The sequence below is a fragment of the Haliaeetus albicilla genome, chromosome 20 (assembly GCF_947461875.1).
Source record: "Haliaeetus albicilla chromosome 20, bHalAlb1.1, whole genome shotgun sequence".
NCBI classification, from domain to species: Eukaryota; Metazoa; Chordata; class Aves; order Accipitriformes; family Accipitridae; genus Haliaeetus; species Haliaeetus albicilla.
The window spans coordinates 23,356,404-23,384,246 of record NC_091502.1 but is presented as its reverse complement, the minus strand read 5'-3'; the positions used below and the strand labels follow the sequence as shown (position 1 = coordinate 23,384,246).

Here is a 27,843-nt window from a genome sequence, read left to right as displayed (position 1 = left end):
GTTTTAAACAATCTGAGTTAGTGAAGCCCTTTGGTGGATCAAATCTTTTTGGTTTGATGTTGTCTTATTTTGGTTGCAGTTTGAGGGAATGAATAAATGAGCAACTCCAATCAAGGCACAGTAGTTTTAAGAAGCCAGAACCCATCTCTGCCTCCAGACCTGTCCACGTTTGCTCACAGCCATTCCCAAGTGCTTATGTCTCAGTGATCCTTGTTTTAACTTTGATGTAATCATAAAGAGATACATAGGAGATATGGACTGATACGGACTGATGCTAGGAGCAGATCAGAGGCTCAGCTTCCATTTCAGTGCCATTAAAGAAAGGAGAGAACACAGTTTTCCTTTTTCCTTACTTCTTCCTTCACTTGGTAATAAGGATTTGTTGTCTTGTTCTTCTTAAAACAAAACACATCTCTGTATGATGTGAAGGCAGTGTTGCAGGCTGGGCCTAGTCAGAAAACTAAGAGGGGACTTGAGGCTGCAAAAAACAAATCTGGTGCATTATGGGACCCAGCTGCTTGCACTGAGATTTCTCTGGATTAGCAACACATAACCAATTTCAGATTAAATAAATGCTATGTGTTCATATCCGTGCTTTCTCCACTCCAAAACACTCAAACCCAGAAAAGAACCATTTTTTATCTCCAGAGTTGACTATTTCAGAAGATTTATTTCACTTTTCTATCTATTCATAAATTCTAGTTCAATCTAGATCCAGCAGCAGACACTTGACTCTCTGCTGCTTCGCATTCTCTCTCTCGTCACGTATGGGGTATATAGGGATGTAAACTGCTATCCAATTATAAGTCATTTACATTAATTTTGTACAGATGCAGATTAGTACAAAACGTGAAGAATGGCAAACAATCCAGATGATTATGGTTTCTTACATGTTCAGTTTCATTATATTCAGATTTAGGATGTGTCAGTACCTCTGATCAAGCTCTTGATAAGCAAAAAAAACCAACAAAAAAATCCCTGAATGGTTTTGGAAATCAAAGCTCTGCTCAGGAAATGCAGTTGTCACTATTTCTAAAACATGCACAGGGCAAAGACCACTGCTATCCACACAGGAGATGTAAGAATGAGGTGCTGAATATCTATATCTATATCTATATATATCTAGTGTGCATTCAGAAGTTATACAGGTAAGAGGCACCACTAGCCAGACCCTTCGTGTAACACAGAGTGGAGGGTGTAGCTGAGTTAATTCCAGCTTGAACAAAAGTATGTACTAAAAACACAACAAAGCAAAATATATTCCATGTCTAGAGAACCATTATATTCCTCCTTAAATTGTTCCCTTCATAGTAAATAATACGTAGTTTGCTTTAGGTCTCTTTGCCCAGCTTGAGCTTCCTGATGTTTCTTAGTGGTGCATCTTTGTCGCATATATTCAGAAGAGCCCTCTGCCAGTGAATTTCTGTTGCCTCTGTAACTAGTCAAAATGATCGCATCGGTCCTTAACTTGCACTTTGAGGAGCTAAACAATTGGAGTTTTCCCTGTTGTTCACTGTCTGATCTGTTACGAAGCATTTAATCATTCTCATATCTGTTTTCTAAATTTTCTCTAGTTTATCAACATCCTTTCTCTATCACTGGTACCAAATTAAAGAAGTATTTCAACAGCAGTTAACCCATGCCAAACACTGAGGTGATTTCACTGTGATTACATGAGACTCCCCTGTTCATGTACCCAAATAAAAGTTCACATTAAACTGAAAGCTCCATTTTTACCTAATTATCCATCATGCCAGAGAAGTTTTTTGCAGTCTCCGAGCGCCTGGAGAGAGTATCCCCAATGACAAGTCCACCTTGCTTTTTCTTTTCTTTGATATATGAGTTTACGTTTCACTACATTAAAGAAGAGACTGCTTACCTGTACGTAGCTTACCAAGATACTTAGATCTCTGTCAGTATCTCCTACTCTTTCATTACTAACTACCCCAACTTTTGGATCACTTGCAAACTATCAGCAATGGCCATATTTTTTATCCCAGGTCACTGATAAACATGGGCAGCAATGTAAATCTAGGAAATAGTTCTCATGATGTTCTAAAAAGTTAGTTGGAAAGATGCATAAGAAAGTAAAAATATCAGTAATAACTTATAGAGAGCGACTTACACACTGTACCAGAACAATTCCCTTTGTTCATAAAACTTTAGTCAGAAATAGCCCTTCTTATACAGATAGGGATTAGTTAATCTATGTTGCTGTATCCAATATACTTTATGAAAGATAAAAAAAAAACATTCTGAATTAATGGGTGTTGGGGTTATTAAGAGTCAGCTGACACCTGCGCATAACTAAAGACAAGTAACAGGAACACAGAAACCATTATACACTTACTCATCTCACAGAAGGGTCTTTACCCTCTTAGTTTTCTTACATAGTCTGATTACTAAAGCAGTTTTACTGTCCTAAGTCCTTGGCAATACTGGATACTGTGGCAACTCTAAAAACTACACCCTTACTGTAAAACATTTCTGTGGACCTTTTTTCTTTTTTATTTTTTTTGTTGAAATGTATTCAATATCCTCCTGCAAAATATTATTTGGCAGTGCCTCTGTCTTTATCTCTGACTTTCAGTCACTGTTTCTCAAGTGGGAAGTAATATGCCTTGGAGTTATTAATAATCATATGGAACTTTTTCAAGGAGGAGTTGGGGTGTGAAGAATATGTACCAAGGACATCCATGTCATTCTGAAACCTTCCTGCCTAGGTGTTAGCTATCTTATCAGTCATAAAGTATTTCTAATTAGGACCATCAAGATACAGAGCCAATAACAAGAAACGACAGGGAGCTACTGGTATTCCAGTTTTGCCCCAAAGAGACTTTGAAAACCTAGAATTTGACAGGGCTTTCCTTACAAACAATGACTCTGCCTTATTTTGCAAATAAGAAAAAACTACATATGGTCCTACCTGCCTGTCCTACATTAATGTCGACAACATAAACTGACCTGGATTGCTGGTAAGAACCTAATTAGCATGGATACAGGGTGAGCAGTCCCTCCAACATAATAATTTATTAGCTAGAAACCCCTGGGCCTTGGCCAACACAAGCCTCCTGCCAAGGAGATCTGAAGAAGAAAGGAACCTAACCCACAGGATTTTCTGATTCTTAGCACAATGAGTTTTGACAAGGAACCTTCCCCCACCACGTCCACCCTAAGTTGAATAGGAGGAGGACAAAAGGGATTCGATACCTGTTGGGCTGCTTGTTACTTTAATTTTTATTAGTAAGCAGCTCCCTGGTGACCACAAGGTAATAGTCCCCATCAAGAGGCCCTGCACTGTCCTTTATCAGAGAGAAAAGTGGCATCTGCTTTGGATAGGCTCACTAAATAGATGCTTTAACTGGACAGATACTGAAAAAAATTTTGGCATGTTTGCCTCAAGGGGGTTTCATAATCTGTCTTCATCATACCTCCCAGTGCAGCTTGTAAGAAAAGATGGAGGTTTCTTGTGTTAACCTCTTTTAAAAATATTTTCCTACTCTCTTCCTCTTCTCTGGATGGCTCCCCAAAAGGATGTCTAAAATAACAGTAATTGTTATGAGCAAAGTTTGAAAATATTTAGGCTTTATCAGCTTATTTTGGGATCCTCCCTCCCCTATGCTTCCCTCTGTTTCAGTTCGAAGAGCTGGTCTTCTTTTCATAGGAATGAATCTGAGTCATCCTGCACGGCCCTTTTACACCTTATCTGATTTGTGTGGCTTTAGTACATCAGTTGCTCCAACCAATCTTAAGTTAAAGAAAACTTTTAGACTTGGGGAGTCTTTCTCCCCCTCCCAGTTGCATACTTCTCCCAACACCTTCATTCAGAAAGACAAAAAGCAGCCTGGATGGGAGTGGTACTTGACCAAACGTTTAAGATATCTGTATGTTTTGATTTTGTCCTTCACATGGTCCTTTTGTAAAACCAATGAGGATACATTAAGACAACAAAGGGACTTGCTTTCATCTAGAAATGCAGATCTTTTCTCTATTTGCACTCCAACTAGTCTGCTTCATTGGCATTTTCTGTCTCCACCCCGGTCTTCAAGCCTACAAAACACTGAGTCATTTTTGATAAAAAAAGCTGGAAAGTTAACTATATTGTTACCACCTATCAATATCCTATGTGAGGAGACTATATCTAAACTGATTTAATGGGGCAGATACCTAACACTGCTAATTGTTGGATCTGAGATAGTTTTGAAACATTATTCCTCTTTTAAAACTATGCTTGGGATGAGAAAGCAGAAAATTCAATAGCCAAGGGCAGTAACGTGGGGTGATTTTTGTACTCGGGTCTGTTTTGCTTTTTTTCCCTCCTAATGTCCTTTCCTAGAAGACAGAATCATAGAATCATAGAATAGTTTAAGTTGGAAGGGACCTTTAAAGGCCATCTAGTCCACCCCCCCGCAATGAGCAGGGACATCTTCAACTCGATCAAGTTGCCCTGAGCCCTGTCCAACCTGGCCTTGAATGCTTCCAGGGATGGGGCATCCAACGCCTCTCTGGGCAACCTGGGCCAGTGCTTCACCACCCTCGCTGTGAAAAATTTCTTCCTTATATCAGCCTGAATCTCTCCTCTTTCAGTTTAAAGCCATTACCCCTTGTCCCATCACTACATGCCCTTGTAAAAAGTCCCTCTCCAGCTTTCCTGTAGGCCTCCTTTAAGTACTGGAAGGCTGATATAAGGTGCCCCCAGAACCTTCTCTTCTCCAGGCTGAACAACCCCAACTCTCTCTCAGCCTTTCCTCACAGCAGAGATGTTCCAGCCCTCTGATCATTTTTTGTGTCCCTCCTCTAGACCCGCTCCAGCAGGTCCCTGTCTCTCCTGTGCTGAGGACCCCAGAGCTGGACGCAGAACTGCAGGTGGGGTAAGGACAAGAGATTCTCCAGCCAAGAAAAGGCCTACCCACAATATATTGGGGCACAGGTCAAGTGCATGCTCTGAAATTATCAGTCTCTGCTGAATGTGGGATCTGCAGAAAGGAAATATACTTGTGTTGTCAGAATGTCCCGGGATTCAGCTCTTTTGGTGTAATATAGAATTCAGCTCGTTTCTGAATCTGACATTTGGGACAATGTAAATTTGGGAATGCATCTATACCGAACACAGCACGTTAGAGACAGTGCTGAATCCTGCGAGGTCCTGACAGCTAAATGGCTAATGCTTTCCAAGTGGAAGCAACAATTCTCTGTCTCGTACAGAACAATGGATTTGTAATTGAGAAGATCTGACAAATTTAGAAAGGATTTTGTGCATGCGTTTGAAGAAACTGACATTTTTACAATCTGGCCTGGAATCGTATTCTAGGATAGCACTGAAGGGATCAAAGTAAACATATGTAGGAACCTAATAAAAGCAAATGCTCCAAAGACAGGTCAACTAGTTTTCTACTTCCCAGCTTGACTGCAAATGTGATTCCCATTCAATAATTTTGTATGAAGAATGATGGGCTGAATTTCTGTAGCCTAAAATGAGTGCTGCCAGGACACTGCAGTGATATATGAAAGGAAGGGAGAATGAGAGACAGAGCTGCCAGGACACCAAAATGATTCGGCAAAGAGGAAATAACTAGGAATTTATTAGAAAACTTTCTATGGACAGATAAATGAAGAGACAAAAATGCAAGTGACTTCTGGGTCACAAAAGAGAGCTGCAAACAGATCAAAAGTCTCCATGTCCCCTCCTTTAACATACTTATTAAGGTCAAACTGACTCCTTAATGACTAGCTAGTGTAACTACAACAGTACGGAGTTAAATCAGGACATTCAGAATTGCTTTATATTTATGTTTCAAATTTAAGGTCCACCCAGCGCTAAAGCACAAGGAACTGGAAGAGGAGGGCTTGGGAGCACGTCCTCTAATGAAGCAGGGGGGAAGAGACGTCTCTACGACCACAAAACGGTGGCAGAAAGGGGATCAGCTACTTGCCCTGTGGGACACGATCTGCAGGCTGGGGGTTGTTCAGCTCCTGCCCAATCTGTCTGGCACATACGCTGTAAAAACAAGTGTCAGCTAATGGAGCGTGTCCTCATGCTCAAGGAGAGAGCAAAAAGTGCATCGTGCTGCGTGTCCCGGTGGAATCGGGCTCTGGACAGTCGGAAACTGACGGCCGCGGACAGGCTGTGCTGGGAGTGTCCATCAGGCGTTAACTTTCAATATCAATCTGTCATTCCCCCTTGTTTTCCCTTAAAGGTGGTCCCTCCGATTGAGGGTTGTCATTTCAAAATGATACTTTCTTGGATATTCTCACTTATTAGAGAAAAGGATAATGTCTACTCTCCTTTTGAGTAAGACCACAGCTTCATCAAAGTTGATCACGATCGATTTTTTTGCCTATATTACTGATGGAAGACCAGTAACCTTGGATGGAATGAATCAGCTTGACGACAGGTATTTTAAAAAGCCTTCCTCCAAGAAATTAGCCTGAAATCTACACCAGAGGCAAAGGGTTAAAATCAGAGATGAATGACATTAAACTTCCCTTGTTCATTGTCCCAGCTGCAAGAATCTTACAGTGAGTTACCTAGTGAGGCAGGAATTATTGGAGCTGGTCCAACTCCACCACGCAAAGAAGTCTAACAAGCAAAACAATCGTTTGTGGCAACTTTCCTGAAGTTCCAGGATGACTCCCATGAAACCTCAAAGGTGAAGTGATCTAACAGAAATGGGGAACTGTTTTGAAAATGAAAACCCCCACACGTCACACTAAGCGTGGCTAGAAAATAGGACCCAAAACGCCTTGCCTCCTCCTGCTCTGACAGAAAAGTGGTTAATTGCCATATTTGGTGAAAAACGTATTTAAAAGCAGAAAATTGGAGGTTTAATTATATTTGGTATGTGTTACTGGCAGAGCTTCATGAAATGATCAACAATTATCTTTCTCATCCATCAAGTGCTCAGGGATCACACAAGGACAGGGAGTAGGAATATGAAATACACTGTGCCAAAAACATAAAATGTGTTGTTTCTGTGGTAGCTTTCTTCATTTTTTCCCACATTTTCCATGCACATCATTCAAACTAAAGATTTTTTCAGCATAGCTACTTTCCCACTTATCTGGAAGCAATCAACCCCACAAAACCTTTTCAACATCAAACTCACTACAGGAAGGCAAAAGTTTTTCAGGGCACAGTGGAGTTTTGTTTTAAACCAAGAAAAAATTAATGCATTCCGTTTTAACTTCAGCACTTGATTAACCCAAAATGAATCAAAAAATGCTGCTCATTGACATGCAAAACCATCGCTATTATATTGCTACTCATAAAACTTCATATGCAATGGCACAACTGTGCCAAAACATTCAGACAACAAAAACCAGCTTAATTTCAGAGATTTACACATGTTCATGAAAGACTGAGATATTTCATGCCTACAACAAAACTTTAATTAGAGCTAAAATTACAATACAATGCCTCCCATCAAAGTAGGCATGTTATTTATAGCTGCATATTTAACTCTTCGGTCGTCAGGTGCTCTGTACATCGGGATCACTAACATCCTGTTTAGCTCCGAAATTCATTGCTCAGTGCTTAAAGCACAGCTGGAGGGAGATGCACAATATGCCACGCTGTAAATGCCACTGGAAAGATGTGTAGCTCAGGAATGGTGGTTTCATGAATACAACCTGCAGTCTTATCTATTTACTTTCTGATTATTTCTCTTTGAGATACTCAGCCTATTTGTGAAGGACAAACAGTAGAAAGCCTGACGCTGCAAACAGATGTGGATGCACTTAATGGGGAAATCCATTACTTCAAGAAAGGGCCAAGATTTCTATGGGACTCTACACAAGCATTTGGCACTTAAATAAAAGGCTGAGCAGAGCAGTTATTGGCTGTTTATTATGGGGGGATATTTGGAGCGTTAGCTTGAGGTCTGAGAGTGCTCTAAATTCATCACGTAACATGCACAATTTTAGTTAACAACAGGGGATCACAGCTTGAACACTAGTATTTGGTGTTACAGCCTGACCACCAGAACTGAAGCTCAACTCTCCCTGCTCTCCCCATCCAAAACCGGACTTCGGAGAAGATGGGTAACGTCGTGGAAGTGTTCCCTACCACTGCACAGCGCGTACTCTCAACAAGCAGAGAGAGAAAGTGCTTGCCAGCCACTCGGGACTTCATCTTTGTCCAGATTTTATTGAAGACCCTTCTCAGACAGAGGGAGCAGGTGACATGGGTGAAGGAATAAGGAGCTCCTTTAACTTCTGTGCTTCAAGGCTGGAGGTACAACTCTTTGCCACCAATTACCCTCTTTCAAAGCAATTCACTCAGGTGCTTACGTTTAGCTGGGATGAATCGGGACTTGAGTACGCAAAGACACGGCAAAGTATGTTACACTCCCATGTAGAGGTGATGCAGAGCACTTTCCCTGCCATATAATGAGGGACCTATAGCAGGTATTTTGACCTGAGGGTTCTGTGGAGCTGACTTCCACTAGCCATGTCAGATATGCTATTAGCACTGCTTAGGTTTAAGGATCTCAAGATTATGCCAGTTAGTACTGGTCAGATAATAATGATTGGATGCTTTGAAAACAAACCTTTATCTTCTATTTTTAAGGACAGAATAATCGAATGGCAATTCCACAAAGTAAAAATTAGATGCTCTGACTGCCCAAAAGAGCTATTTTCAAAGGTCACATACATTGTTAATGGAAAGGGAATAACAGCAAGGAGAAAACTGTGAAATATCTAATATCTCAGATGGAAAAACAAATGTCAGGTTATAGGCAACAGAGGCATGAGGCATGATCCCAATCTATAGAAGGTTTCCTTTCAAAGCTGGATGTCTACTTACAGATATCTACTAAAAGCCCACACATTAATTACAAAGGGAAAAAGAGAAGAGTTCAATTCATTTAGTTCTTTTGTTCCAGGCATTTCATGGCTGTCAGTCTGAAATTTTGAAAGGGGCCTATATTGAAGATAACCCTATAAACAGAATAACTTGGGACTTAAAAAAAAAAGGGGGGGGGGGGGAAGGTATACCTCCCCCACATATGGTTCTAACAGATGTGGTTTTAAATTACCGTTGGGACATAATAATGTTTTTTGAATGGACTGAATGTTAAATAGTTGGCTCCTCCTATGTGACAGACATTAGCGCTCAGTGGCTTAAGCAGAAAACTCCCCATTTTTGTCTTTAGCTGGCATGTACTTCATTTTCAGCCCACGCTGGTCAGTATGATTTAATACCTTGGCCTGATGTCCCTCTCACCAGCAAAAGAAAGGATAAAATAGGATTAAAGAAATGAAACAAAACAAAACCAGGCAACCCCCCCCCCCAGCAGACAATGCCAGGCTGCCGGCATTGTTCCTTACACAACAACTCCTGCAATGGAAACTCACTGGAGAGGACAGCTGAGGAAGAAAAACGTTAAATAATTCAAAGCCACTAACATCAAGTCTGATGTAGGTATAAAAATAGTTACAAAACACCACTCTACATGTTTTCATTATAAGAACTTTGACTTACTTGGAAACATGAAGGAAACCCCAAACCTATCACCCTCCCAGCCTCGTATGCTCAATTAGTCCGACAGGCGAAATGACATCCATTTCCAAACCAGCCTTCAATTTCCATGGCCATTTCGTCTTTCTGCACTGGGGGAGCCAGCATAGTTCCACAGCAGGAGCGAAAAAGTCTGAGCCAGAGCCCATTAAAACCAACGGGAGCCTTTGAATTAACAGTAATGATCCTTGGATCTGGCCCTGCTTTAGGTTAAAGAGTTGCTGTGCTTTGGGGATTCAAACAAGATTGGATGTGGCCGGCTTTTGTTATCTCCAAAAATCTTTGTCACTGGGAATGTCCACTTCCAAATGCTCAGTCTGTGAGAGCAGCGCACATTTTAAAAAAAGGCCTTCATGAAATATTCAAGGAAACATGATGCAAGGTGAGCTACCATATAGTCTGTGGAAAGTTAGCTCAAGGTATTTTCATTTGAACAGAGGGAAGGAGAGAGAGAAACAAACAGGAGCATTCACAGATGAAGAATACGTGGCCGCACACACACACAGTTGATCAGCAGCTTTGTGGGGCTGCGTGTGGGGAAATGAAATAGTAACTGACAAGTAAAAAGTATCCCGATTTTTTTTTATTATTATTATTTCTTGCATAGCAGAGATGTTACAAAATTTTTAGCCTTCTGTGCTCTGAAAGGGGAGAAAAAAAATCCAAAAGAAAAAAAAAAATCAAACCATCTTCACTGCACAGAGCACAACAGAGCACCAGCTGCAGCAATCCAGCTCTAGGATGGAAAGAGCTGGCACAGGTCCCTCCATTCCTGGTACTCCCCCCATTTCCTCACCCCCAACGCCGCCTCCCAAAAAGACCCACTCTTCTTCCCTAGTATCACCTCCTGATATCCCCTTTTTTCCTGTCGCCATCTTCTCAACTAGACACTTGCTGTCTGATAATCTCAGGAGAAGACATAAAACACCAAAATAAATAAATACATAAAATTCAACAAAACATTAATTATGCAGAAGGTATAAAATAATACAGAACTAAGTGATGCAGGTGTACAATAACGTTGCTCCCCAGAGCCGGTGATCAGCAGTGTTTGGCACAGAGAGCCACAAACAGATGATATTTTAAAGCATATGGGGGGTATGCGGGGATGTAAGCAATGGGTTTTGGCTTCTATACGAGTCATTTGTGCATCCCTCCAATCCCAAATAATATTGTGAACAGCACCAGCAATAATAAACCATAAAACCCAAGCCCTAAAGCAAGCACTGTTCAGGTAGACCCAAATGCCCATCAACAAACACAGCTTTAAGTGACAGACAGGTGGCTTTGTCTGCTCACACTTTCTTGCAAAAACAGGCGAGTATTGAAAGTTTCCAAATCCTAGGTGTCTTTGCAGGGCATCATGAACACAACATGGATTTTAGAGTAGGAAGGAGTGAAATTTAGGAGATGGAGATGCAGGGGAAACATGTCAGGCTGTGAGAAGGTGGTCATTAAGTTGTCCCTTGGTTCAGGACTCAGCTGCTCCAGCATGGATGAAGTGAAGGGCATAATTTGCTGTTTGAGGGAAGAGCAAATGCTCGCTAGAAAGAAGCCTGAGAAAAAAAGACTGTTAGATGCTGTCGATGAGAAGCAAAAACATTTGAGCCACAGACAACTTCACAGTCAGATGTCACAAGACAGGCAGGCTGTTGTTCTTACTTGATATTAAGTGGATTTTGTTGGTTATATTTTTGTCCAGATTATCCCCAGGACAAGAATAAAAGTCAAAATGAGAGCCTTTTTCATTGCTGGGCTTTCTGATTCTCTCCCGAAGCCTCCAATCATTACACCACAACCTACTCTCACAATACTGAGTAACTAGCTGGGTGATAAAAACATCAGATGAAATTCAGGGTCAATAAAAGCAAAGTAATGCATAAAGGGAAAACCAATTCTAACAATACATACACAATGTGGGCTCTAAATTAACTGTTACCACACAGGAAGGTGGCTGGGGAATCACCATGGGATGTCCTCTGCAAATATTGGCTCTCTGCTTGTGCCAGTCAATATACAGGGAAAATCTTGGGGTATGTTAGGAAAAAAATAGACAACAAAAGGAGAAGAATGTATCAGGATGGTGCTGTATTAAGCGAATGATGCATTTCTTTCTTAATGCCACATGCATTTTTAGTCAACCCATCTCTAAAATCTATAGTAGAATTAAAAAAGACAGAGAAAAGGGATGCAAAGATTATTGGGGATATAGAAAGACTTTTGCAGGAGAGATGAGGTAGAGTAGGGATTTTCAGCTTGGAAAGAACAACAAAAAGTGGGAGGAGTAGACCTCTCTTAAATCATGATGCCTATAACCCACAAAGTACAAGTCACCTAATGAAATTAAGAAATTGTCAGTTTAAAGCAGAACAAAAGGAAGACTTTTTCACTCACTGCATGATCATAAATTTTGAAACTTTGTGGCCAACACAACTCTACACCAGATTCAAAAAGAATCCAGCAAGTTGATAGAGGACAACTGCTCCAGTGCCTACTGAGCAGGACGGTCCAAAAGACTGTCCTGAAGATAGAAGAGTGTAATGAAAAGGTGCACTCTGTATTTGAATATGAATAAAATTAGGCTTCATATCAGCATGGTACAACTACTGTAAACAGTTGACAAGCCAGGAAAAATCTCCTGGATCATGAGACTAGCCTAAAAACTCATCACCTCCAAAAAGCTGTTTGTACCCCCTTCTTTCTCCCTTCTCCTCGGCACATGCTCCCACCACATTGACTCAATGTAAGTCACTACCTCAGCAGAAAAGAACCCCAAAACCATAGCAAAAGATGGAGCTAGTTTTCACCTGGGTTGACGAATTAAATCACCAGACATATTTTGAAGGAGTGGAAGGACAGGAGCTGGGGAGAGAAGATACTGGGAGGGGAGGAGAGGGGGAGAGCAGGACCCCTCTTCTTCAATGGCAATGGGTTCTCTTCTGTGGAAACTACAGCCTCAGCAGTCACCCGTAATGGTGATAAAAAAAGAAAAAGGCTGATCAAACAAAAAATACAATTATCTGCTCTTTCAGTTTGGGGGGTTTCCTCCCCCCCCCTTTGTTTTTTGGCTGTGATTTGCAGTAACAGTTGCTGTTACAAGAGAATGTTGTTATATTAAATCAGAATTCTTCTGTCAGAAGGACCGTGAACCCGAAGGTGGGATACATGGGAATTTCTGTGATTGCTCTGTCAATGCAACATCTCCTGAGATTTCTTTGGTTTTAATCCCATTCTACAAATCCTTCAATGTCGTATCGCTTTGATGCGGCTTTGTGGGCTTCTCATTAATTGTATTCACTTTTGTTTCCAGGAAGCTTGAGATTTCATCATCTGCTAACATATGCTGAAATGCATGTGTCAGTTTTATAATAAATTTCCAATACATAAAAATATCTATAAAACACACAAACACAAAATTAGTTTGTAACAAAATCTGAAGTTAGCTGTTTATTAGGGAAAGGCAAAGTTGGTAGTGCTGTCAATTATGGGAAGAGCGAGGCAGCTTTAATAATAAAACAGCATTTGCAATTTCTCATAACTATACTAACCAAATTGTTTGGGCTGAAAATTTCCATGCCAGCTGTCTGCCTCAGGCTGAAGTTTTTTGGAAAATTTCAGTCAAAACAGTTCAGCAGATTCTGAGAACAAGGCTAGGGAAAAATATGTTGTTTTACCCATGTTAAAAAAATGCCTTTAGCCTTCTCTCTAAAACCTCCTGTGGGATCTCTAGTACTTTAGAGGGAGGACTTGAAATTTGCCTGGGAGAGAACTGTTTTTCTTTTAATGAATTTTGTGTGAATCTGTGTGAATTTGGCCAAGTTTAGACATCTTTGATAAAAACACTCCTGCTACATGCTCCTGGGTGCATTTGTACACATTTGCCAGCTTCCATCACTTAACTTTCTACCTGTGTGGGACTAAACAAGACGCTTCATGTGGTGGGATGTGCCAGGTCTGCATCCAAGTATCAGAACCGAAACTGGAGATGCTCTCTGGTGCTCGGCATCATCCCCAGCTGGAAGGAGCTGAAGGAGGTGGCGGTGAGAGACCTGAAGAGCAGGGATTAGAGGGATGAAAATGGGATTGCAGAATAGAGCTGGAAGAGGCAGGAGATGAGAGGACCAGACTGAGCGCGATGGACCAGGAGGGATCTGTTTGGGGGAGCATATTACTCTGTTAAACCAAACGATGACTATCTGTTAATTCAAGCCATTGACACATACAAATACCAAAATGATGCAACCTGACAAAGCCACTACCTTTTCCAAGACTTAAAAAAAAAAAATTCCAACGAAGACTAGACTAACAGACCAATAATAAGATTTAAAAGTATATATTGGAGACACAGAATTTAAGAAAAAAACCAAAGAAAATTGCCTTAATCAAGCACCCTGCCTGCCTTCGTTACGATGCAGTCATTATTGACAAGACCGTGTTTTATCCAAGCCTGCCTGGAGATGAAGCAGTGAGAATGAGGAGCAGAAAATGAGGTTTATGATCCCTGTCTCACCCATTGCAGAGCTGGAAGGTTTGTAGTGACTAAGCAGAAGACAGAGGAATAAGGACGAACGTGTTTCAGATTAAGGCAGCCGAACGATGCCCCAAGACTGTGGGCAATGTTGGGCAAGTCACTTCAACCCAACATTTCATAACTGTGTCAAAACAAAGTGTGTTGCAACCTCGGGATGATCATCTTGATAGCTCGGAGTCTGATCTGCTTACGTGTCAAACACCCACAAGAGCAAGTAAAGGCCATGTGAACTTTGCTTTGCTCTAGCACCGTAAGTAACCCCCGATCACGGCTCTGTCTGCAGGAATGCATCACGAGATCGGCTCTTGAGATTGTTCTCTGCTTTCGAGCACAAAAATCTGTGCTGCCAAAAAAGCTGATCACACCTTAAACCCAGCCGCGTAAAGGGCAATTTTCTAGAAAAGCAGCATTTGCTGGTTCCTGGCTGACGGGATCTGTGCTGCACCAAGCCCAACCAGCCAATTCTGTGTGTATCAACAAGCAGGAAGCAAATTCCAGCGTCTCTCACGCTCCATCAGTTTTTCCAACCACTTCTGGCAGTTCTTTCTGAAAGTTTTTTGACTAACCAAACTCTCCCTTCCTATTCTTCATTACATTGCATAGGTGAGGCCAAAATGGTTTTCAGCATCCAGACACAGAGGCAGTTCAAAAGGAAATGGCAGTATGCTGAAAAATTTCCATTATCAAATTTAGGAGTTCAATTCATTTATAAGATTGGGTGATTTCAGTCCAGGGGACCCAGTGGATTAAATGGTTTATGACTTGGTGGCCTCCAGGAGTTTGCTTTTATGTGGACAGACTGTACCTGAAGACACTCCTGCTCAGGAAATGAATCCTGGCTTCTCTGTCCCTCCGTACAGCATGGTACAGAAGACCAAGACTGATTTTATGCATGCACCCAATATTCCCCAGAAGTCACAGATCTAGACTCAAAGTTTTAAGCAATCTTATTCAGATTTTCAGTGCACTTACTGGAGTTTGAGGGGGAGAAGACAAAGCCTTTGGGGCCTGATTGCATACGTTAACACAGGGTTGAATTAAAACATTAAAATAAGATTTAATCCTTCTGTTTTCTAACTTTTGATTGTTTAACTGATCAACCTTCACAATACTTTGAAGACTCAGTGTGTGCAAACACACGAGCAGGCAAGCGATACAGCTTCTACTCAGTATTTACAGAGAAAACTGCACTGAATAATCACCTAAAACCTAAATCAATGGGCAGCGAGACATCTCCTGCTTTCACGTTTGCTATTGCTGCCTGGGTAGCGCGTCTGGCACCGGTGCCTTAGCGGTAGTTACGGTGGTGAAGCGGGATTCTGGACTGCAGTGCTTTTCCTAGACTGTAGCAAATACTAATTCACTAAAACCTGAGGAGGTATCAGTGAAATCTAATTGAATCATCCCCATTTAAATGGACTGATAAATGCAGTTCAGCGAGCTCCTCCACCTAAACCAACCATCAGCAACTACTCTCTTCTTCTTCCCTTTCCCCCCCTGCTTTTTAAAAAAACAAGGATGTGTCAACAGCCTAGAAAGCAAATCTTACTTGGAATAGGAAACTTAACTGCCAGCCCTATTCCATGTCATTGTGCATCTTCCTCTTTCTGGCTGCCAACACACTGGAAGAACACAGATTTCTGTGTCTGCTGTTTTCACGGACATCTTTACATTCCAAAAAAAGATCACCTCTGCTGATACCCAGCAGGACAATACGCGATGAAGTTTGAATCCTCCTACAGCACAAACAGCTTAGTTCACAGCAATTTGGTATAAAGGCACAAGGTTTTCAGTGAGTAAGGCTCAAACTTCCCAAGAAATTTGAACTTTCTGTAAGAAGTGTTTGTCACTCCACACAGCCAAGGAAACGTGCCCTCCTATTCAGATTTCAACTCTGCCTTTAAAGATGCTTCAGGAAGAGTGATGCAGGACAGCTGGCAAAAAAAAAAAAAACATATATCTAGGAAAATTATCTGGCTATCAGCACAGCGACAGTGCACACAGGAATGCAGATCAGATATTTACTCCTGAGTAGCAATATAAGTCCTACAGCCACACTACAGCACCACTCCTCAAGCTATGCTGATATAGTTAAGATACAAAATTTCTCTACGATTCTTTTTGCTTTTAATCTACAACAAAGAGGAAATACATATATATTTATATTTTTTTAAATATTTCATTACAAGACTTTTTCTCTGAAACATATTGGTTAAGGATCCACGAATACCCAATTCACTGGCAAGTGGTACATGTTACTCTGTCAAAGTGCCCAGCAATGCCAATCTGTCAGTTCAAAGCAGAAACAGAATATTTGAGTTACAGTAAGCTATGCTGATAGACCTTGTAACAGGGCAGGTAAAAGCCAGTCTTTAAATCTGAATTGACATTGATTTAGAGAGTTTCATTTCTTTGAATCACATTGAGAGAGTTTCAAGCCACTTCACTTTTTGAAATTACAGTTACACATTTCTTAAACACAGAAGAGTTTGCTTTAAAGAAGAAAAATAAAGTCTCAAGTGGCTACGGAGATAAGATAAAAAGAGAAAGTGATGTTAAAGAAGATATCAGACGAGCAACTTTTTGTTTATTCGTCTTTTTTAATTCTTCTTTTCCCCCCCATAAATTTTTAAAACTGCCTTGATTTGAAATCCTAATAAGAAATCACATATGTCGTGCAACATTCCTCCTGCCAAATCTCTCTCATCGTGGTATTACTGCAATATTTGTAACTTTTGATCTGGAAACATCGAGTTATGTAAGATCATAGTTCTGCTCCTTGCAAGGATGTGATTCTGACAGAAAATGAACCAGTGAAGCAGCAACTTGAACAGAACTGGAAATGACTTTCCCAGGGAAAAGGTAGTTTTGCTTAAGCATCTCAGCTATTTTGAAGTGCAAGAACTCAATGTTTTATTCTCCTGAGCGGAGAAATGGTAAAATACCAGGTTAAAAATAATCAGAGCGGGCTCTTAATTGGAATAGTGTACATGTTGTAGAAGGAATGAAATAACATTTTAGTTATTATGCACTCCAGGAAACCAATCAAATAAAATAAAAGCAAAAAAATTCCTCATTTTGTAAAACAAAAGAGAACAACATTTTCCCTTGCCAGTGTACTATCTGCTCACCAAAACAAAAGGAAAGCATCTAATTTAAATGAGTCAAGGAAAATAATTAAGCTACAAGGACTTCAAACCCCCACAGTCTTCTCAGTGCAAATCTTTTTCCCCAGACCCACTGAAACCAGAGTGATGTCTCCCTTCTTCCACCCACATGGTAAAATAAATCAAGGGGGGGGGGGGAGATACCTCCCCCTCCCAACCAAACCCAGACAAGCAGTTTTACTCTCTTCTCTCAATGATCTTTCCCTATCTTTTAAAATCAGAGAAGGCAAATTCTCCCCCGAAAAGCCTTTCTAAACCAGGACCCCTTGCTAATAAAAAAGGAAAGTACGAAGTTAACTTGTGCACCTCCTTTTGCCTTTTTCCCCTTCCCCTGCCAAAGACCAGCCCGAGAACCTCTTTCCACCCCAAAGACCCTCTTTCTCCACCAAAACATGACATTTTTTCTCCAGATCACACAAGGAAATGACAGATAAATTGAAAATCTCCCCTTGTAAAGATGTGCACACATGCATGCACATATGTACGGGAAGGGAGGGTGAGGCACAGAGGCAGAAGTCCCTGCAGAAATACAGTACATGTCAGTGCAGTGGCAGTAATTCCCAGTTCTGGTGATTTTTGGGGGGGGAAAAGGGGGAAAACTCAAACCAGGTTGTCTGCAAAGGCACCTTTTCTCCTCTGCCCGCCTCAGCTGTGGGTGCAGACCCCCTTCCCAGGGTAGTCCTGAGCAGAGCAGTGGTCCCACTCCCAGGGGAAATCACGACCCAGGTAATATTTTCACACGCCTGGGAAACGCCTGGCCACCCACCGCGACCTCACGCTCCCTTCCCTGTCCCCAAACCTGCTGGAAACCAGCACAAACCCTCATTTTCCATGCCCGTGCGCTAGTTTGGGAGTCATATTCTTAAGGGATCATGGCAGCAGGGGAATCCTCCTGGTCACAAAACAGCCCGCACCAGTAAGGACTGCTCCAGCAGCGTGGCATAGGCTGGGAACTGGGAATTTAGCAGGGAAGGGCAGCTCGCAATGGCCACAGACCAGCAAATTCCTACAGCCTTTAACACAAGCAGAGCCAAGCGAGCTGCTTTGAAGGCTTGTCTCCCTGCAAAACAGTGCGAGAGAGACACGTCTTCCTACCTTTATGCCCCTCACCACACACACCCCGTACTAAAAATATATATATACACACTCCCTTGTTTTTTCCACCCAAGCCTATAAAAGTGCTACAGGCTGAGACACTAAGTGGGAGGCGCCTGGCTCGGAAAAAGCCAATGAAATAAATTAAATACAAATCACTGGCTCAGCCCCAGCCTCTCCCAGCAAAGAGATGTTGGGGTTTCCAGTGGCCGATACCCTGCCCTTGCCGGACCCAGTGCGGCTGGTATGTGGGGGCTGCTGACATAATATAGGCGTAAACCTATAATAATATAGATGGTAAACCTTGGGTATTGCAGGCACATATGGTGCACATGTTGGGAGCAGAGCACTTTCCATAGGAGAGGAGGGGCCACTCTACTAGTAAGCAATTTTATTAGGGTCAGCGAAGCAGAAAGAAATGGGGTTGGGATAGGTTGGGATCTGCCAAATTCCCCTGCCCAACTCCTGCGCCCCAGAGCAGGCAGCAGCACACTAACAACTTGCCAGGTTTTAGCTGAAGTTTACCTCTAAAAAGCGCAGACAACTTCCAACTTCAAAGCTTTGCTCTCATTTTCTCATTTTATGTCCCTCCCTTCACGCAGGACTTTTCTCCGAAAAAAAAAAAAAAAATGCAGCTATACATGCAGACTTCACTGCAAAAAGTTAAGAAAGAAGATGGGGTGGAGGTGGAGAGATTATTTTATAGTTTGATTCAGGGCTTTAGTGGTTGGTTTTTTTTTTTTAATCATAAAGAATTGAACTTTCCTGGAAGAAAGCAATAATGCATTCAAGACGCAGAAAGGTCTATCTAGTTAATAAGTATTTAGCTATCTCTGTTTTGGCTGTATGAAAAACCTATTTCAGACTGTGTATCCCATAAGACAAGGATGACTGTGGCATAAATATGTTCTGGTTTTGTTTGGTTTGTTGTTGTTTGGGTTTTTTTCCAAATCATGTGCTTAGATGGTTGTAACCACTGCGAATTTCTAAGCATGGTCATGCTAAGAAAGAGTAAATACATAGTGCCTTCATGAATACTTTACGGTTTGGGTTTTTTGAATTATTTTTTAAAGATTTGGCATGCCTTAACTACTACTTATTTCAAAGTAACATATCCCAGATATTTTAGACCAAGGAAAAAAAATATTTTTAATCAAAACAACTACCAAGAAATAAATGCCCTTTGGTAGCAGCCTGGTTTTATGTTCAACAGCCCAAATTGGTATTTCAAAATGCAAATTACTGAGAATGGGAGCACGAGTCTGAACCACTGCATTTCTCCCAGGCACTCCAGCATCTTTTCTCAAACGCCACACTGTTTGGAGGGGCTTTTAATATTGGCAGGGCACGGCTGGAAGCAGGGCTTTAACATTTAATGCCTAAGAAACAGAATTGTCACTCAAGTTGCAGTCAAGCGCGGTTTTTTTTTTTCTTATTTTGGTCGGAAGCAAACCCACCCTCCGGTGGAAAATGGGAGACCCCTTCCCCATCCCTGACTCTATCGCAGATCCAAATGTAAACATACACATACACATACACATACACACACCCCCACACACACCCCCCCACGCACCCACCACCCTGCACCAGGACACGGGGACGGGGCGGAAGGTTCAACCAGAGCAAAAGGAGCTTTGTGCAGCCGAAAAATACCAAGGCACTTTTTTTTTTCTTTCCCCCCCCCCTTCTTCCTCCCCCCTTCCTCGCTTTTACTATTACATAAATAACACCGATTGATCTTAAAGCTGCATCCTTGCCTCCAAATCTGCACTGCTGCCCCCCCCCCCCCAGCACAGCCGCACCGCTCGGGGTGCAGAGGGAAGGGTCGAGGGGGGGTGTTGGATGGGAGAAGGCACCCAAAACATCCCCCGGAGCAAGGGCTTGTCGGTGGGAGGGTGCCTGGTCCCCACCGCCCCAAGCAGGAGCCTCCGGCAGCATCTTTTCCTCCTGCTGAATTGCTGCAAACTGTGCGCGGAGGGAAGCGGCAGGGCTGGGATGCCGAGGGGAGAAAAGCAAGCTGGGCAAAGAGGGAGGGATGGTGGGGAGGGGAAAAAAAAAAAACAAAAACCAAACCAGGGATTCAGGGAGCTCCTCTCCAAGCCCCAACCCGTGTGCCTGTCTGTTTGGTGGGGAGAGGAAAGGGGGAAGGGAAAACTGGAGGGAGGCGATCGCGCAAATGCACTTTTCAGAGCAAAAAAAGCAAAGCTTACCATGTCTGCAGGCTTCCCCCCCTCCCGAAATGCCACTTATGTGTCCAGCGATCCCAAAGTGGGCAACTACAGCCAGGCGCCGGAGCTCATCGCAGCAGGCAGCTCGGCAATACACCGCTGCCACCCCCAAAAAAAAAAAAAAATCAAAATAAATTTAAAAAAAAAAAAAAAAAAAAAGGACCGGTCCAGCTTCTTTCCTGGCAGGAATCGTCCCTGGTAGGACTGCCCAAAATAAGCAGCTGCAATCCAAAGGCTTTATTTAAAGCTTCCCCCCCTCCTCCTCCTCCTCTCCTCGCCTCGCTCTCTCTCTCTCTCTCCCTCTCCCAGTTACACACAGAGAGAAAGAGAGACACACACAGGTTACGTGAATGGGAGGCAGGAGCCGGCGCTCCCGGGCTGGGAATGACAGGCACACATGCGGCCGGCTGCTGCGCACCGCCGGGCTCCGCTCGGCTCCCCTCGGCTCCGCTCGGCTCCCTTCGGCTCGGCTCGGGTCCCCTCGGCTCGGCTCGGCGGGGGCTGGGGGGGCTCGGGCAGGGGCTGTGGGGTTGGAGCGCGGAGGGGAGATGGGGTTCGGGGAATGGGGAGATGGGGGTGGGCGTGGGGCGGAGGGGGGCGCGGGTCCGGGCGTGGGCATGGCGTTGGTGTGAGGGGACGGGGGGGTGGGCGTGGGGATGGGGGGAGTGGGGAGGACGGGCGTGGGGGGGTGGCAAGGGCACGGGGAGGAGAGGGGCAGGGACAGGGACACGGACACGGACACGGGCATGTGGTGGCATGGGCATGGCGAGGAGGTGGGCATGGGCATGGGCATGGACATGGACACCGGCATGGCGCGTGGTGGCATGGGCATGGACAGGGACATGGGCATGAACTCGAGCATGGCGCGTGGTGGCATGGGCATGGCGAGGAGGTGGGCATGGGCATGGACAGGGACACGGACACGGGCATGGCGCGTGGTGGCATGGGCATGGCGAGGGGCATGGCCATGGACACGGGCATGGCATGTGGTGGCATGGGCATGGCGAGGAGATAGGCATGGGCATGGACAGGGACATGGGCATGAACTCAAGCATGGCGCGTGGTGGCATGGGCATGGCAAGGGGCATGGACAGGGACACGGGCATGTCATGTGGTGGCATGGGCACGGCGAGGAGATAGGCATGGGCATGGACAGGGACATGGGCATGAACTCAAGCATGGCGCATGGTGGCATGGGCATGGCGAGGAGATAGGCATGGGCATGGACAGGGACATGGGCATGGCATGTGGTGGGAAGATCATGGGGAAGAGCTGGGCATGGGCAGGGACAGGGACATGGACACGGGCATGGCATGTGGTGGCACGGGCATGGCGAGGAGATGGGCATGGGCATGGACATGGACACGGGCATGGTGTGTGGTGGCATGGGCCTGGCGAGGAGATAGGCATCGGTATGAGGTGGTAACGGGCATGGACATGGGCACAACACAGTCATGGCATAGGCATGGGGCAGGGGAGGACATAGGCATGGGCACAGCATGGACATGGGGAGGAGCAGGCCATGGGCATGCCATAGTCATGGCATAGACATGGGGCAGTAGTGGACATAGCCATGAGCATGGCATGGACATAGGAGGAGATGGGCATGGACAGGGACATGGACATGGGCATGGCGTGTGGTGGCATGGCCCTGGCGAGGAGATAGGCAGCCGTATGAAGTGGCAACGGGCATGGACATGGGCACGACACAGTCACGGCATAGGCATGGGGCAGGGGAGGACGTAGGCATGGGCATGCCACAGTCATGGCATAGACATGGGGCAGTAGTGGACATAGCCATGAGCATGGCATGGACATAGGAGGAGTTGGGCGTGGGCATGGGCACAGCATGGGCATGGGGAAGAAGGGTTATAAGGAAGGCATGGGTATAACGTGGGCATGGGGAAGGGATGGGCATGGCATAGGCATGGGGATGGACATTGGCGTGGACAAAGGCACGGCATGGACACATACGTGGCGTGGAGAGGGGATGGGCATGGGCATGGCAAGGTCACGGACATAGGTATGGGCACAGTGATGAGATGGACTGGGTGTGGACATAAGCATTAGAAGGTAATAGGGAGGGGAGAGGATGGGCTTGCCATGCAGTAGGCATGGGTTGGGCTTGGGCGTGCGTTGAGCATAGGCATGGAAAAGTCATGGGGATGACATGGGATGGGCATTGGCACGTGAATGGGGTGGGATCAGGATGGGGATGAGGAGGGATGAAGAGCCACCTCGCATGGTGCCTTCATGGCCTGGCCCTGGTGAGCCTCTCCCTCTTCTTGGGGTCGGTCAGCTGCGCTCCAGCTTCAGCGCATGTGAGGAGGAGGGGGAAACCTCTGTTCTCCCCTGCCCCCAGTTAGGCAGCTTGCATAATGTTTTGCTTTTGGGGTCAGGGAGCATCATCCACAGTGGTGTCAGGAGATTTCATTATTACTATTACTACTGCTATTACTATTATTATGTTATTGTTGTTATTATTATTATTATTATTATTGTTGTTATTTTTAAGTAATTGTGTTGTTTAATAATTAAAATCAAATTCTCAGGAAGAAGGCCGGCGAGATTTCAGTTGCGTAATTTAAGGTTACTTCTTTGTTGGGAGGATGATCAATGCTACCAGTTTCTGCCTTTTAAATATTTGTGGGGTATTTTGTTTTGTTAAACTGTAGCGACAGGAAAGTTGGGCTATTTAATGCTATTCACCATGGTCTGAAGGGAGAAAGGGTTGTGGTGTTGCTATGTGTCAGGCCCTGCTACTGCTTCACTGCCTGACCTTGGGCAAGTCCCCCCTAACTTACCCCTGCCAGGATTCATCCCCTGTTGCCGTTTACACCCAGCCTATCATTTGCTCATTCACCACATAATCGCATTTCTCTGTTTCAAGTCCCTCCTCAAAATTTACTCTTACAAAACTTTTCAGCAGCAGCATCTCTACATGGCTTGTGTTGGCATTGCAAATCTTGGAGCGATACTGGATTAGGCCCTAAAACTGCATTGTAAGAAGAGTGCCGAACATAATGGACTGCAGTACTTCGTGCAGTGCTTTGAGCTATGTGGGAATTGTCCTCTTCATGGCATACCTTTAAATCAGCCAGATGCAAGTCTGCTATATTCTGCCTTTTTTTTTTTTCCCTTGTCCTAAAATTTCCAGCCTTTGTGGAAAGCAAGAGGTAAGATTGGGTTTTATTCCAAACCCAGGAATCAGGGTAAAAAGGCAGACAGCGTATCAGAACATAATCTTAAACAGCAGAGTTCTCGACATAAAGGTCTTTGCAAAATAGCTGCTGCTGTTCACTGTTTTTTTCAGTCATACATATTAGAAATGAAATACATTTGCATTGGCCTTATTGCCTCTGGAATATATTCCACATCAGGAATCTAGACTCTAGACAAAGGTAATTTAGGTCTCTGGAAGGGCAAAGTTTAATTAAGAAATATATATATTGTTAGGAATAGACCTCATCCAAATTCAATGGTAATTGTATAAGCCTTTCAAAAATCATACAGTATGCAAGCTTCCAAAATTTCTGAACAAGAAACATTTCCATTTAAATGCCAAGAAGCAATTTTCCCTCTCTTGTTCAATACTAAATCAGTCACATGAGCAGTTTGCATTTGATTTTAGAAAGGAAATGGAACATCTTCACTTCCAATTGCATATAACTTTTGCTTTTTCTTGTTCTTAGTGCTCTTACTTGTTTGCGGTACTTTCCTGCAGTTTTGAAATTCCTCCATTTGATCCGCCTGTTCACTCCAGCCATTTACTAATTTATTTTTTAAAGTCCAACAACATTATTAAAAGAAAACTAGTAAACCCAAGTGTGGAGCAGAACAGTGTTTGTTTGAATTCTGGTTGATAAGCCACGTTCAACAGATCAGCACTGTTTGTGCAATTGGCCTTTCCCTGTTAACTGAACTAGACAATGATGCTTTTGGAATAAGAAAAAAAAAAAAAGAACAATAGTAATTTAATGGGAAAAAACGACTTTCCTTAGGAAAATCCCCCTGCTTCAATTCACAGTGAATTACTGTGGTTGCAGAAGTGTGCCGCATACCGATTTGGAGCCTATTTTACGAAGAGGTACATTTCAAAATGTCAGTGCTCACCAGCCTGCTGTATTGTGCCTGGGTCCTGCACCACAGCAGCTTTGCACAGTTGAAACGCTCCTTGTGAACAGAGACTATTAAGTCAAACTCTCTTCCAAACAGTGTTTTTGCAGAATTTGTAAAGAAGCTACATCTGTGGAACAAGAAGGTGATTGAAAAGACTAATGCGCGAGTCTATTAGATCTTGTGCGCTAGCAGAGCAAAGAGAGCAAGTCCTGGAGCTGCTGCTTAAATTAGCACTTAATAGTCCTGATGTCGGGCTGTGTTTCCACGTTGACATTTGCTCCAGCAAAACAATGAAAACACCTATGGCAAAGTCCCCATTCATCAAGCGAAAAAGTAGCAACATCTGCTGTGGTCAAAGGTTTCTTGCTGAAGAAGTTCAGCAGCAGAAGTGTCTTTGGTTGGGTAGGTAAGCCCTCTGCCAAGAGGTGCTGCACTAGTTGACAGCCACTGCTAAAGATATTTTTTTTTTTCCTTCTTCCAGGAGAGTAATCCAGAGGGAAAAACTCATATATTTTAATCAATGGAAGTGAAACCATTTGCCTTTCAGAGACTATAAAATAATACACACCCCAGGGTTCAATGCTCTTTTCTACTCCTCCAGAACATTCTTAAGGGGAAATCACTCTTTTCTTGATGAATGTGCAATTCAAATGTGGAAATATGCCATTCTTCATGCTTTCTCCATAGGGAGCAAAACGATTTCTGTAATTAAACCCTTTTTGCCAACACTTCCTGATGAGAATAGCTTTTTTTTTTTTCAGACAAGAGGAAAAGCCATGTACAAAAGGGTTTGCAAAACCAGGTCTGGAGGGTTTGACCTTTAAGCCTCTATTTGAATTAGTCATTTTGGTTTAAAGGCTCATGAGGATGAGGCATGTAAGGACTGCAGCTTAAGTTTCCAATCAGGCACTGCGGAAAGGATATGGCTACACAGGACAAAGGAAGATATGGGTACCGCTGCTAACGTTAGTCTAGCTATCAGGGATGACATTAGCACTGAAAACACACAGCCCAGTCTTCAGCTCACTTTAGCAGCCCCAAGTGTGTAGCCAGGATCCCTGTTGGGCTCCTGCTGAAGTCTGTACTACGGCATCATTGCTGCACTGGTTCCCATGGTAGCTAGATCGAAGAAATCCAGCTTCTCTGATACGTATCAGGCTGCCATGGGCAGTGTAGACAAAAGTGGAGTTAAATAAGAAGTTAAGCGTATGCGTGAGCTTTTGTAGGACTCGGACCTGAAGTCCACAACATGTTCCTTGTCACCGCGGAATGGACCGTGTAGTACACAGAGATCAGGATATGGGACAGAGCTTTTAGCCACCTGCACAGTTGAGGGTTGAAACCTCCTTACTGGATGGCAGGGTTGAACCACAGCTAGATGCGGAGCTGAATCCTGAAGTTCCCACTCTGAGTTATGTTATGTCTCCCTGCCAAAGCTCTTCAGCAGGGTGGTGGAGCAGAAATCACAGGGGCTTTTTATAAAGAGCAGGATTTCCCTCCTCTTCCTCCTCACTCCATGGATGCCTGCAGCTTAAATCAGTCTGCACGGACTCAGGGAGACATCGCCACTGCTGGTACCATGAGGTGGGCTCCAGAGTGGGGACGGAGGAGTGTTAGCACTTACAAGGGTCTTTCCTTTCATTAGCTGGTTTTTAGCAGGATGCTGAAGGCCAGAGAGGGTCATTCTATCTTGACTGTGCCTTTTGTAGCATCTCAGTGGATCTCAGGGCTTAAGGAGGCCAGAACTGAGCATGTCTCCACAGTACTGGGTCTTATACCCTTCCTCTCCTTGTTTGCAAAGTACCAGCATCTGTTGTCGTACCTGAGAAATCAGCGGAGCCATACGATGGAGTTGAGAGTCTGCTCCTACTGCTTACTCAGGAAAAGTTCCCATCAAGTGAATTGGACATTTGCCTGAGTGAGTGTTGCAGGATTCGGCCCATATGCTTCTCAGCTCTTATATTTGCATAGTGCAGAATATGCTTACAGTACAGTGCCAATAAAACAAAACTATATACAGTAAGCACAGAAAAATCAAGAGCACAGTTAAGACCATTTACAAACAGCAGCTGAGCTCTGCAGCTGACATCCAGGCTTATAACGCTGTCAGAGACCATGCTCTGTTGTGGGTAATATGTACAAGCCAATTATTTATAGGCAATTAGACGGATGGTCCTGGAAGTGTATAGGTCTCTTTTCTCCCTTCCCTAAGCCTATTATTTTCATTTTCCCTATGAATTATTTATATTTTAACTCTATAAATGTGTCTTTTTTTTTTTTTTTTCAAACTACGGAAAGCATTTCAGGAGGCTGCTTTTGTGGAATACACTTGTTCTTCAAGTAAGTGCTCTGGTATTGTGTAAACATGCTCTGTATACCATATGTGGCCAACTTCAAATGAGATACTAGTTCATTCATTCTAATGAAGTAGAACGGGGACTCTTTTGTCTCCGGAAATTCCGCTGGTGTCTTATGGAGGAAGAAGATGTGCATTAAGAAGGTGCAGATCATGTCAAGGAGAGTACAAATTGCCCAGAGGATCAAATTACCCCTTTCCACAGACATATTTTCCTCTCTAAAAATTTAAAGCATGGGGTTTTTTAATCCATGGGATAGGATAGAATATTTCTTAATCCACAGTACATGATAAAACGGCCACGAACAACTGTAATATAATACATCTTTAATACAACTGACCATAGGTATATTAGAAGAGCCTCCAAACAATAATTACCCTATTACTGCACTGTGACTTCACATCCAATTCTGCTCACCTCACTGTACAAAATGGATGGAATAGATGGCTTTATATTTTTAATAATAATGAAATGTTCAGGATTTCATATAGAAACCTGGCTACCAAGGTAATAGGTACATATAAGAACCTATTTAGAATAGCTGTGTGAATGGGAATTGCCGCTAAATTGCAATGAAATACTGTAGCATATCAAACAATATTTGAAATCAAATAAAACTTGGAAGGCTGATCTGCACTCATATTCAAGCCATGATCTCATTGTGAAGGAGACTTTTTCTGATGAAATCTGCTGTTTTAGACAACTCTCTAATACTTCCTTATTCTCCAGTAAGGCCACCTATCTCAACTAACTTTAAATGACTCACTCTAGATTTATGCTTGTGCAATAGCAAAATTCATATGAATTGTCCCATTCACATGCTAGA

At 43.4% G+C, this 27,843-nt stretch overlaps 1 protein-coding gene across 7 annotated transcripts in view; it reads right to left on the bottom strand.

Annotated features, from left to right (window-relative positions):
* TENM4 (teneurin transmembrane protein 4) overlaps positions 1-20,989 on the bottom strand; it is a 600,927-nt gene extending 579,938 nt beyond the window's left edge. For 4 of the 7 annotated variants that reach the window (XM_069808533.1, XM_069808536.1, XM_069808537.1 and 1 more), the window contains exon 1: positions 20,524-20,988. The gene's annotated coding sequence lies outside the window, so the exon portion shown is untranslated. Of the gene's footprint in view, positions 1-20,523 lie in introns of all 7 variants that reach the window. The other 3 variants (XM_069808531.1, XM_069808534.1, XM_069808532.1) reach the window with 1 other exon arrangement.
* Between the last annotated feature and the right edge of the window lie 6,854 nt (positions 20,990-27,843).